The 12,933-nt window shown below is 43.8% G+C and overlaps 1 protein-coding gene across 3 annotated transcripts in view; it reads left to right on the plus strand.

Annotated features, from left to right (window-relative positions):
• The first annotated feature begins 143 nt into the window (after positions 1-143).
• slc19a1 (solute carrier family 19 member 1) overlaps positions 144-12,933 on the plus strand; it is a 31,256-nt gene continuing 18,466 nt past the window's right edge. For 2 of the 3 annotated variants that reach the window (XM_035393979.1, XM_035393982.1), the window contains exon 1: positions 144-238. The gene's annotated coding sequence lies outside the window, so the exon portion shown is untranslated. Of the gene's footprint in view, positions 239-11,873; positions 12,164-12,933 lie in introns of those variants that run through there. The other variant, XM_035393981.1, reaches the window with a different exon arrangement.

Raw genomic sequence — 12,933 nt, forward strand, 5'->3', positions numbered from 1 at the left:
TCTTGGGTAGCCTGAGCAGCTGTCGAACCTCAATTTTTAGACTATTAGGTTAGAAGAGAAGTTCAAATGCAAACCTATTCAAACATAAAGGGATGTATGCAACTGAGCTAGCCTGGTGATACAGTAGAGGCAAACCCCGTGCATCGTCATCTGGCTACACGACCGAATACATAAAACTACATAACCCTGAATTCACTTGTGCGTGCATTCATGGACAGGCAGTACACGCAGCGGCAAGGTAACGAAATAATTCTCTAAACTCGTTTTCTTTTAATCTTCCACGTGCGCTAGTTGTAAAATAGGCCATTTCAGACCTGCTGAATTAAGTGCTCAATTTGTAAATAAACGAAATGATTATGGAGTAGCACTATAGAGAGATCCTCAAACTAACCAGCATAGCGTAGCTAGCTAACTAATCGGATCATTGGTGTCTACGCTTGTCAATGCGCCGATCTACTACGATAGCTAGCTAAGTAAACCATAAACGTTTAGCTAGCTTGATATAAAATGGAACGGTTATACTTGTGTTTTTATAGCTTGCTAGCTGGACTCACACGTGTATCATAGCTAGTTTATTTGGACTGTTAGCCAACGTCGTTGTGCATGATCACGTCTTTCGCAAGCGGTTAAGAAAACAGCTTTAACCTCGATTAGATTTCTAAATGCATTTGATACCTAGTTAAATTGGAGTCTCCGAGGACGAAAGGACAGACTTTGTCACATCGTAAAAGCCAACCATATTCATGATTCAGACGGTTTTTATCTAATGATTCAGGAGATTTACATACATGGCCATGTTTCATAGCCAAGATAATAGCGGCAAGTTATACAGCAACAGGTGATTTTTATTGGTTAGATAATATTCTTAATATTCTTGTGATTATTTACTCAGTTATTGGCAAATGAATATATTTTAAAACCTAAGTAAATTCAACAAAAATTGTGTACCCATGGTGTGAGTTAAATAAGACCGTGTTTCTTGAGCCAAAACTGTTTGTGCCTTCCAGCAACCGCTTCCGTCGTTACCAGTAGTTGTCAGTGAGCTTTTGATCCAGTTGGCAGAATTTCGTGCTGAACTGATGTGAAAATGGGTTAATTTAGTCTCTGGCTCACAAAACGCTGCGCTGCCGGACAAGAATGCTTGCGCGGTTATGTTTAGCTCATCCGGGACATCCAGGCGCAATGGCTGATTCCATTTGGTGGAGGGTAGAGGCTATTTAAATAACTTCATTCTGTATCCTCGTTCTATAGGGAGCAGTTTGTACAACTTCACCATGTTACCAGAAGGCAGTTGACAGCTTTTTTAAATGCATTGTTGACTTTTGAGACTACAGCTTTGCCTTTCCAAATGTGTAGCCTGTGGCGAAATGCTGCAGTATCTTGACCGTGCATGCAGCATACAAAATGTTTTACTTGACAAGGAGACTGCCACTGATTTAATCAGTATTCAAGAAAGTTATTCTTTTTCACTGCATATTTAACGTCATGTGAAGGTTCAACTCTTAAGTTTAAAAATAAATAAATAAATTCTTCTCCCCCCCCCCCCCACCCCCAAGTCTGGTCAGGTAAAAGTCTGCTTGCCTAACCTAAATGTATGCTTGCCAGGACGTCGCTACATACATTAAAATAAAATAAAATAATAAACAAAAACAGCTTTTAAAAAGATTTAACTTATCTGGAATCATCAGATATTGAAAAAATGTTGACTCATTATATTAGCCATGAGATGAAGGTTCATCTGTAGAATCTTGTTAGGATTGCATCTGCCAAAAGCAATATTTACCTATTTACTTAGATAGTGGTGACCGATAGCTAGCTGTACACTGTAAAAGTGCTTATGCCACTGTGATCGCAGAAAAACACACAAGGTTTGATGCATGCAGAGTGGTTCTGATGCACACTGTATGAATGCACGCTTAATATTCTATATATTCACATACTTCCTGTGTTCCAACATGTACTATGTAGCAAGCAATAAACATGCAGATATTTAAGTGACATACAGTAATGGTGGCACCATTGGAACTCTTGGTACAGCCATGGAGAACAACAGTTATGTTTATCCAAGCAAAGGTTAAGTCGATTTAGTGATTTTGATTTTAAGATTATATGAATATTATCTAATCAGTTATTACTAAATGAATGCATAAAAAAACAATAGTGGCACTGGCAATCAAATTACCAGCTGTGAAGAGGTCACCCAAACATCACTATATGGCACCATTAGTACCATAAACCATAATATCTGTGTCAAGGACTTTGGCAAAGCCAATGTAAAGTCACTTGGTGGAGTGTTGGGCCGCCATCTTTAACCAGCAGAGTCTACATGCTTTAGCAGGAGGAAGATTACACTGTTCTTCTGTAAGAAACTCTTCCATTTATGGAGCTGTTTGGATCTGGGATTGTTACTGTTGATAGTGCTACTGTGAGCACCCTACCCTAAAACAGCCATCAAACCAAAGTGAATGCAGAGTACCAAATCTACACCTGTGGAGTACTTGTGGGGTGCAGTTTTTTAGATGCCTGTTAAGTTTTAAAACACTCACTAAAAAATGTAATGAAACACGTTACAACAGAAATAGTAGTTTCTTTTGAAATTAGCAGTATTTTATTTTTTGACCCTGATGTTTTTTGACATGTGTATCACTGGTGTTAATGCTGTCATTTCATTTGACACAAAAATGCTGTGTACTACATGCCAGGCTGTTAAGTATTTCTGAAAGAATCCAATCAAATGGAGTAAGTGTGTCTCACAGTGTTGTGACTGACAGTAAATTTCAGGTATTTTCTGCTAACACAGGCCATGAACTCTCTGAGGTCCTACAGTGCTTGTTACATTACATTACATTACAGGCATTTGGCAGACGCTCTTATCCAGAGCGACGTACAACAAAGTGTATAACCATAACCAGGAACAAGTATGACGAAACCCCTAGAGAGAAGTACCGGTCCAAGTGCAGGGAACAACCGCATAGTTCAACTTGGACCCTGAAAGTTAAACTGATTAACACTAACAACGAGAACGGCAACAACGCAGTCTATGGAAAAAATACAAGCAGTAGTTAAGACAGTTAATGCACCTAAGTCACCTACGAAACAGGTGCCTAGTTACAACCCTAAGCTTACAGTCATTTACAGGGGGGTAGGGAGGGATGGGGAGAGGTGCAGCCTGAAGAGGTGAGTCTTCAGTCGTCGTTTGAAATGGGTCAGTGTCTCAGCTGTTCTGACCTCCACAGGGAGGTCTTTTGAGGTAGACTCAAGCGGCCAAAAACAGGCTTTGTCTGTAAAGCTCACTTATTACGTATTATCCTCCTGTCCTATTCGGCCAAAAGATATTGGAGTGGGGACCCTGGTGAGCCGTACCACTTCCCCTTCTACCGCCCAGTCAAGCCTACTGCTCGATGCCACACTGGTTCAGGACCAACAACCCAGGCTACAGGCGTTGGTCGACTCTGGCGCCGACGAGAATTTCTTGGACGCCGAACTGATCTCTCAAGCCGGCATCGTCACTTATCCCCTTCAATTCCCGTTGAATGCTCAAGTTCTGAACGGCAACCTCATCGCCCGGGTCACCCACATCACCGAGCCACTACACCTCGTCCTTTCCGGAAATCATCACGAGATAATCCAACTTCACGTCATCACCTCACCCAACAATCCCCTAGTTCTCGGTCGCCCTTGGCTTGGGCTACACAACCCCCACATAAACTGGTCCACTAACAAGATACAGAGTTGGAGCTCTTTATGTCACAGCACCTGCCTGAAATCAGCTCTAACACCAGCAGGGGTCACTGTCCCTCCACCTGATACACCTCCCAACCTGTCACTCGTTCCCTCCGAATACCACAACCTTGGAGAAGCATTCAGCGAACAAAAAGTAATCACCTTACCCCCTCATCGGCCATACGACTGCAGTCTCGAATTGCTTCCTGGAGCTCCTCTACCCACCAGTAGACTCTTTAACCTGTCTCGGCCTGAGAGGGAAGCCATGGAGACCTACATTCGGGACTCACTCGCCGCTGGCATCATTCGCCCTTCATCCTCCCCACTAGGGGCGGGCTGCTTCATCGTCTCCAAGAAGGACAAATCACTTCGCCCCTGCATCGACTACTGCGGACTCAATAACATCACTGTAAAAAACAGTGATGTTATTGAGTCCACGGTAGTCTGCAGGCTTCCAAGCCCTCGTCAATGACGTCCTCCGAGACCTGCTGAATCACTCCGTGTTCGTTTACCTAGACGACATCCTGATCTTCTCCCGCAACACGGAGGAACATGTGCAGCATGTTAGACAAGTGCTCCAGAGACTACTTGAGAATAAGCTGTTCGTCAAGGCAGAAAAGTGCGATTTCCATGTCGATTCCGTCTGCTTCCTGGGCTACATCATCGAAAAGGGCCAAATAAGGGCGGACCCGGAGAAGATTAAAGCTGTAGCTGACTGGCCCGTTCCCACTTCTGTTAAGCAGCTACAGCGATTCCTGGGATTCGCCAACTTCTACCAGCGCTTCATCCGCGACTACATCCGAGTTGCTGCGCCCCTCACCCAGCTCACTTCCCCAGCTAACTCTTTTACCTGGACCCTGGAGGCAGAAGCCGCTTTCACTGACCTAAAGAAGCGATTCACTTCAGCTCCTGTACTCATCCATCCTGATCCTACTCGCCAGCTCATCGTCGAAGTAGATGCGTCCGATGCAGCTGTGGGAGCTGTCCTGTCCCAACGCTCTGCCGCGGACTAAAAGCTTCACCCCTGTGCATTCTTCTCCCATCGGCTGTCCCCTGCGGACAGAAATTACAACATTGGCAACCGGGAGCTGTTCGCCGTCAAACTCGCCCTAGAAGAGTGGAGACACTGGCTCGAGGGAGCTGAACGCTCCTTTGTAGTTTGGACCGACCACAAGAACCTAGCCTACATTCAATCCGCCAAACGACTCAACTCCTGTCAAGCTCGTTGGGCGTTGTTTTTTGGTTGTTTTTCACCCTCACCTACCGGCCCGGTTCCCGTAATATCAAGCCAGACGCCCTCTCCCGGCAATTCATCTCCGATGCCACTCCCGCCAGCCCTGATAGCATCCTCTCCCCAACCTGTTTAGTGGCTGCAGTTACCTGGAAGATAGAATCCCTCGTGAAAGATGCCCAAAAGACGCAGCCTGACCCCCGGAGAAGACCCAACAGACTCCTTTTCGTACCCTCTGCTGTCCGCTCCCAGGTTCTGCAATGGGCTCACACATCCCGCTTCACCTGCCACCCGGGGATTCATCGCACCCTAACCCTCCTGAGACAGAATTTCTGGTGGCCCTCCATGAGCGCGGACACTCAGGAATTTGTGCTCGCATGCTCCACCTGTGCTCGCAGCAAACCATCTCACCAGCCACCTACCGGTCTCCTTCGTCCTCTTCCTATCATAATCACTATTGTGGATAGGTTTTCCAAGGCCGTTCACTTCGTGCCATTAAAAAAGTTGCCCACCTCCTCAGAGACTGCTGATTTACTGGTTCACCATGTGGTTCGACTGCACGGAATTCCTACTGATGTGGTGTCTGACCGTGGCCCCCAATTTACTTCCCAAGTGTGGAAAGCCTTCTGCCAAGCTCTCGGGGCATCAGTGAGTCTCTTCGGGATACTACCCGCAGACTAATGGGCAGACTGAGAGGGCCAATCAAGACCTCGGGGTGGCGCTCCGCTGCGTCACCACTCGTAATCCAGCTTCCTGGAGCAAACACCTGGACTGGGTGGAGTACGCGCACAACTCCCTGACGAGCGCTGCCACGGGCATGTCTCCCTTCAAAAGCTCGCTCGGCTACCAGCCTCCCCTGTTCCCGATTCAAGAGAAGGAGATTGTCGTACCCTCAGTCCAAGCTCACCTGCGCTGTTGCCACCGGGTGTGGAGGAATACCCGCGCCGCCCTACTCCGCTCCATCGATCGCAACCAGTGCATCGCTGATCGCCATCGCACCCCAGCACCCGAGTACCAGCCAGGACAAAGGGTTTGGTTATCATCGAAAGACATCCCATTACAACACGAATCCAAGAAACTTCAACCCCGCTTCATCAGACCCTTTGAAATCGACAATATCATCAACCCCACTGCCGTAAAATTAAAATTACCTACCTCCATGAAGATTCACCCCACCTTCCACGTTTCGCAAATCAAACCAGTGTCCGTCAGTCCGCTATGTCCGCCTGCCGTCCCCCCCCCCCCCGGATCATCGATGACCATCCAGCTTACACGGTTCGTCAGCTACTGGACGTCCGCCGCCAAGGTCGGGGTTACCAGTACTTGCTAGACTGGGAGGGATACAGGCCTGAAGAACGTAGCTGGATTTCCCGCAAACTCATTTTGGACCCCTCTCTTATTAAGGACTTTTATAAAAAATACCCTGGGAAACCTGGTGGGTCGCCTGGAGGCTCCCGTTGAGGGGGGGGGGGGGGGGGGGGGGGGGGGGTACTGTTATGTTTCTGTTTTTAGTTGACAATCTGCTTTTCTCCTGCACAATCTTTTTTTCGGTTTGTAGTATGGGCGTGGTTCTCTCTTTCTCTCTCCCCTCAGCTGATCACTCTCACCTGTTCTGGCCGCATTCTCGTGCACTGGCTAATCACTCATTTCATTCACCTGTTCCCTGTTTGCATGTTCACGCTCTGTTCAATTATCTCTCATTTCACTCACCTGGTTCTTTTGGTATATATTCTCTGTTTCCCTGTTCTTCCTTTCCCAGATTGTGCCTCCTGTTTACAGTGCCTTTCCAGCATTTACCCTCTCGTTTGTTTGACTCGTGTTTAGATCTTGCCTGTTTTCCTGACCACCGATTTTTGCCTGCCGTCTTTGTTTTGCTGATTTCCTGTTCTGACCTCCGCCTGTTTACCGACTTTGATTTTGCCTTCCGATTTTGTACTTCTGCCCCGGTGGTTTTTTCTGGTTTTGATCATTGCACGAACTGACTACGAGACTGCCTGCTGTATTGTGTACTTCCGCATTAAATATCTCCTATGGGAGTTTCGCCACTCTGTTGTCCGAGTCTGCATTTGGGTCCACCTCACTTCGACCCGTGACACTGTCATGGGCACCAGTGTCATGTCATCCATGTAAGCCCTAATTGGTGGGAGGCGCAGCCCGCCCTGCCGTCTCGCCCCACCTACCACCCACTTTGATGCTCTAATAATGACTTCCATCGCCATTGTAAATGCTAGCGGAGGTAGGTATTATGGCAGGGTGTACTATCTTGAGTCTCTGCCATGCTGTTGTAAAATCTGTAGTACTAAAACACATTCTAATATCTTGGAAGGATGCTTTCACCAAGTTTACAATCACCCCTGGCACTCTAAAGAAATCAAAAGCACTCCAAATAAGGCTATGCGGTACCGAACCAAACGCATTTGCCAGGTATAAAAATACCACATGTAAATCTCTTTGGCTGCCTGAATCTGGTGCCATATCATGCTAGTGTGTTCTATGCACCCTGCAAAACCTGGGATTCCTGCTCTCTGCACTGTCGTATCTATTAAACTTCTAAATAGCTTGCTAGCCTCTGTGCCTATACTGAAGAAATCTTAGAAAATCTTACCTTCTACATTCAGGAGGGATATGGTTCGAAACTGGCTTAAAACTGAGGACTCTTTCTCCTTGGGAATTAGGATTCCCCCTGCTCTACACCAAGCTCTTGGTATAACCTGTTTATTCCATACTACTCTCAGTAACCTCCACAAGAATCTTAGTACATCAGGTGCACTTTTATAAACCTGAGAGGGGACTCCATTCGGCCCTGGGGCTGAAGAAGCCTTACTACAGCTTCCACTTCCTTCCACCTTGATGGCCTAATATCCATCCTATACTCTGTCTCACCTAACGGTGGTATATCAAGAGCAGGGTTCGTACAGTCATGAAAAACCTGGAAAAGTCATTGAAATTTAAAATGCAATTTCCAGGCCCTGGAAAAGTTATGGAAAATAATATTTTTTGAAAAGTAATGGAAATATAGCTAAAGTTGCATCAAATATAATTACTAATTAATCCTATCATAAAAATAGTATGTATAGTAATAAAACGTAAATTGGCACGTAACCTTCGCGGTATTTTGGTGGTGTGAGAAGTTAATTCGGTCCGGCTCAGTCTGTTTACAGGCACGCCTCTGCTGATGTAGCAGTTCGTAAACGTAGGCCCTACTGTGCCGACAATATGCCAGGGGAGTGCAGCTTCAATAATATATCAGGGCTCGAAATTAACTTTTTTACTTGGTAGCACTAGTGCTCCCAACTTCAAAAACTTAGGAGCACCCACCGAAATGTAAGGAGCACCAACAATATGTGCAATAGATTTTTTATTGATAAAAAACGACAATATAACAGTACGGTTTACAAGTAAAAGTTAAACTGTCACGCCTAAAATGTGTCGACTTCAAACGACAAAGCGCTTCTCGTCACATTAATGCCGCTAATTAAATCAACTGCCAGTAAACTGCATCAGAGAAATTAGCTGTTTCAACCGGGTCGCTACACAAAACGTCCGCTTCAACTTTTCAGCTTTCGATAACGCTAATAAATTGAACATAAACTTTTGTCTTCAGGTAACATTAGTTAACGCGTTAGCTCTCTGTGACGCGTGACGCCGGGCACCCACCGCACGCGTCGCGTAAGCAGCAGGGCGAAGCAGCACGGCGCGACGCGTAGGGTGTCTCCACTGGTTCCGTTTGTGTCGCGCAAAGGCTTGCTTAAAGCTCTTTATTCCTAGTAGCTCTCGCAGTCTGCAGTGGGCTTACATCGTGTATTTCACGTTTGTTCACGACTGTTGATTATGGGTTAAGTGAATACTTTGGTGAGAGACCTTTTTCAATTTGTTAATTTGGTAATATTTCGTTAACTCGTAAATACGTGAGAAAGTAAACGCTTTCAAGAATTACCATAAACTTAAATCGCAACGTAGCCTGCATAACAATCAGTCTCAAACTGTATTAATTTATTTGCTTGGTTAACAAGCGTGCCAATTTCATGAAGAATATGTAATGATCATAATAATAATAAATAATCCGTAATCAACCATTGGGAATTCCCGTGTTGTCTTGTCATCCACGTCAAAACATTTATAGGATCATATTTAGTAAAATCAGCTAATCATGAAAAAGACAGTAACAGTTTAATCTTGAAGGGATATGAACACCACAACGCCATGAACACCGGAAGCTTTGAAGTACAAGTGCGATAGGCTACGTCTTTCTGTGGTGTATTTTCAAATTTACCCCACCCCCTCCGCAAAATAAGACAGCGAAACTAAGTTTGCCTTTTCCCCAGGTTCCAGTTATTTATTTATTTATTTTTACAAAACGAAAAGGCTTGTATTTTTTTAGCTGCTTATAAAATATCTGGGAGGTAACTAGGGACACACCCCCTAAGGATGAAATATAAATCAGAGCATGTATACCTAGCATTTTAGAGCATATTTCTGTGTATAAACAGGCCATCGTGACGCGCGACAAGCCGAAAAAATAGAACTGAAGCGAAAAACTACGCTTCAGTTCGCTTGTGTCGCGCGAGCTTCGCAGCCGGTACGCGACGCGTTCGCATCTGGTGGAGACGACGTCGCCCGCTGCCGTTGTAATAACAGTACTTCAACTACGCTTCAGTTACGCGCGTAATACGCGCGTAGTGCGCTCGCGGCTGATACGCGTGCGGTGGGTGCCCGGCTTGACAGTGGAGTGCAGCGACAGGGAGTGATTGAAGGCTAATATTAAGAAATTTAAAATCAGCATTAAAGGTAAGAATGTCAAGCTCACGATTGGTTAGAAGGGTTACCGTCAGCTCACAAGGCACATGCTGAGTGTACTAACTAGCGAATGTACAGAGAAAGAGACGTTCGACTGTAAAAAGCAAAAAAAAAAGGTCGCACCAGAACAATTATTTGCACTCGCACAAATGCTCCCAATTATATTTCAAGGTCGCACAGATTAAATTTCGGGAGCATATGAGACCAAAATGGTCGCAATTTCGAGCTCTGTTTGAGACATTGACAAAAATGTTAAACTATTTGAATTAAAATATGAGAGAATGTATCTAAGTGTGTCTATCTGGTGTTTATTTGTTTTAGAGAGGCACCATATGTTTCAGATGCAGACCTAATTTTACTTAGTGTTACAATAAATAATTTTAAATCGTCCCGCTGAGATAAAGTCATTTGTTTTGGTCATGGAAATTCAGTTAAAGGTTGTGGAGAAGTCATGGAAAAGTCATTGAAAATCATTGGTGAAAAAGTGTATGAACCCTGCAAGAGGAAGGCCCATTTCTCTATTCTTTCCTGCATCTGAGTAAGTCTTTTTTAAATATTCCTCTACCTCTTGCTTTGAAGCTTTGAGTTGCCCTCCCTTTCCTTAGCTAAACATTCCACAAGAGTGTCATCGAATTGTGATTGTTGTAGACATCATAAATGATTCCATGTTTTCACTTGTGGGCAAGAACATGGACACTGATGTTTCCTATTCTGAAGGTATCTGTTATGTTGTGTAAAATTAGATTCAGTATGGGCTTTTTTTAATCATATGTAGACAGAATTGTATGATTTTTTCTTTATTGGGAGTATGTGGTCACAATGACCATGACATTTGTCAATGAAATCAGGTTTCTACGATCAGAATGCAAAAAAACACTGACTATTCAGTGGTGTGTAAGAGCATAGTGTAATATTACGTATGAGGGTATGCATCTTTTACACTGCGCGCTGTAAAATGTGTATCTTTTACACTACATAGTCATCATTGCCCCCCCCCCCCCAAAACATCACAAAGATTTAAGGGCCACTGAATCATAACTGACTTATCCTTGTATTCTTTCTCATTGAATCTGATCACTGCGATCTGATTCTACAAGTGCAACTCTATCCATTTTTACATCAATTAAATAATGCACACAGATACACCATGTACAATCATACAGTTACAGGCCAAGTATGTACTCTTGGTTACAGCTCACTGACACCATGTCTGCTGATTTTTGTGCTCATTCTGCATCATTTTACCTGGCTGTATTTTAAACACCTTTTGGACAACTGTTTTAATGCTGATGGATTTATCAAGTTGGAAACTGAGTTGATTATCCATTGAGGAAACATTTTATTACAAATGAAGTGGAGCTGTTGTCACTCAATTCAGTTTGTATGGAGTTTACTCTGCTCCTGTTGGCTGTCATTGTGTATCAATACCATGGGCCCCTCTGTGGGAGAAAGGAGACTTATTGCTGCTGTGGACCAGAGCTCATATCTCAGCCCTGAAAATGGAAATAAATAAATAAAACAGCATGTCCCACAGCTCCTTTTAGATAGCTAGGAAGTGAATCTGTAAAGAGCAAATGCCATGGAAAATAAGCTCCTCGATTTAAAAAATAAAAGAAAATAAAAAATAAAAGAAAAACACAAACAACCGATATGATGAGAAACATACATATGACAAGTAACCTTACAAAAACATTCAGACACAGTAATTCCAAACCTTGCGCCTAAACTTATAAACAAAAAGAAACATATAAGAATCGATGATAACAAGTAGTGAAAACGGAAATTAATACACAAACATCAGCACATATGACCATGGTCACGAGGCAGTGAATGCCAGCTAGTCCACCAGTTTGACCATCAGCTTATCAACCAGTTTGACCAGATATTTAGTCCAGTGGAACTGAAAGTGTTCAAACTCAAACGCCATTGTAAAGACGGAGAACAACGCAGAGAGCCTAAAAGAAGAAAACTGAAAAAAGAAGTAGTCCGTAGTGGAGTAGGATGGAGAGAATATAAACTAAAGGTGAACAGGTGAGGGGAAGCTATAGTAATCGCAACACGCTTAATTCAGTAAAACTGAAAACTATATTCCATGACAATATTTACCTCGCTGGACATGACGTCCAATTTGCAATCCAATTCGAACTAGTGCGATCTAGTGGCATGCGTAATAATATAGGCTGAACAGCTGTCGAACCTCAATTTGTAGACTATTTGTAGGTTAGAAGAGAAGTTTAAATGCAAACCCATTCAAACATAAAGGGATGTATGCAGCTGAGCTAGCCTAGGGATGCAGTAGAGGCAAACCCCGTACATCGTCATCTGGCTACACACGACCGAATACATAAAACTACATAACCCTGCATTCACTTGTGCGTGCATGCATGGACGGGCAGTACACGCAGCGGCAAGGTAACGAAATACTTCTCTAAAGTTGTTTTCTTTTAATCTTCCACGTGCGCTAGTAAAATAGGCCATTTCAGACCTGCTGAATTAAGTGCTCAATTTGTAAATAAACGAAATGATTATGGAGTAGCACTATAGAGAGATCCTCAAACTAACCAGCATAGCGTAGCTAGCTAACTAATCGGATCATTGGTGTCTACGCTTGTCAATACATTGTCAATGCGCCGATCTACTACGATAGCTAGCTAAGTAAACCATAAACGTTTAGCTAGCTTGATATGAAATGGAACGGTTATACTTGTGTTTTTTTAGCTTGCTAGCTGGACTCACACGTGTATCATAGCTGGTTTATTTGGACTGTTAGCCAACGTCGTTGTGCATGATCACATGTCTTTCGCAAGCGGTTAAGAAAACAGCTTTAACCTCGATTATATTTCTAAATGCATTTGATATCTAGTTAAATTGGAGTCTCCGAGGACGAAAGGACAGACTTTGTAACATCGTAAATGAAAGTTTATGACCCGAGTGATTCTGACAGACTGCCCATTTGGGGTTAATTTAGCTTCGAGACCGCTTAGGAGTGCTGCTAACGGTATAGCTAGCTTGTTAACGTTATTGGACATCATTGTCTATTTTATAAGATAAGGACTTAAGGAACAAGCGTTATATAGCTGGATAGCTACACTAGCTTCCAAATATCACGGAGAATCTAGACTGCCTCGTCGGACTCTACTTTTTGAAGTGAGCTAGTCTCTATAGCCAAATAAATAGGCTGA

Source organism: Anguilla anguilla, chromosome 15 (assembly GCF_013347855.1).
Source record: "Anguilla anguilla isolate fAngAng1 chromosome 15, fAngAng1.pri, whole genome shotgun sequence".
NCBI lineage: Eukaryota > Metazoa > Chordata > Actinopteri > Anguilliformes > Anguillidae > Anguilla > Anguilla anguilla.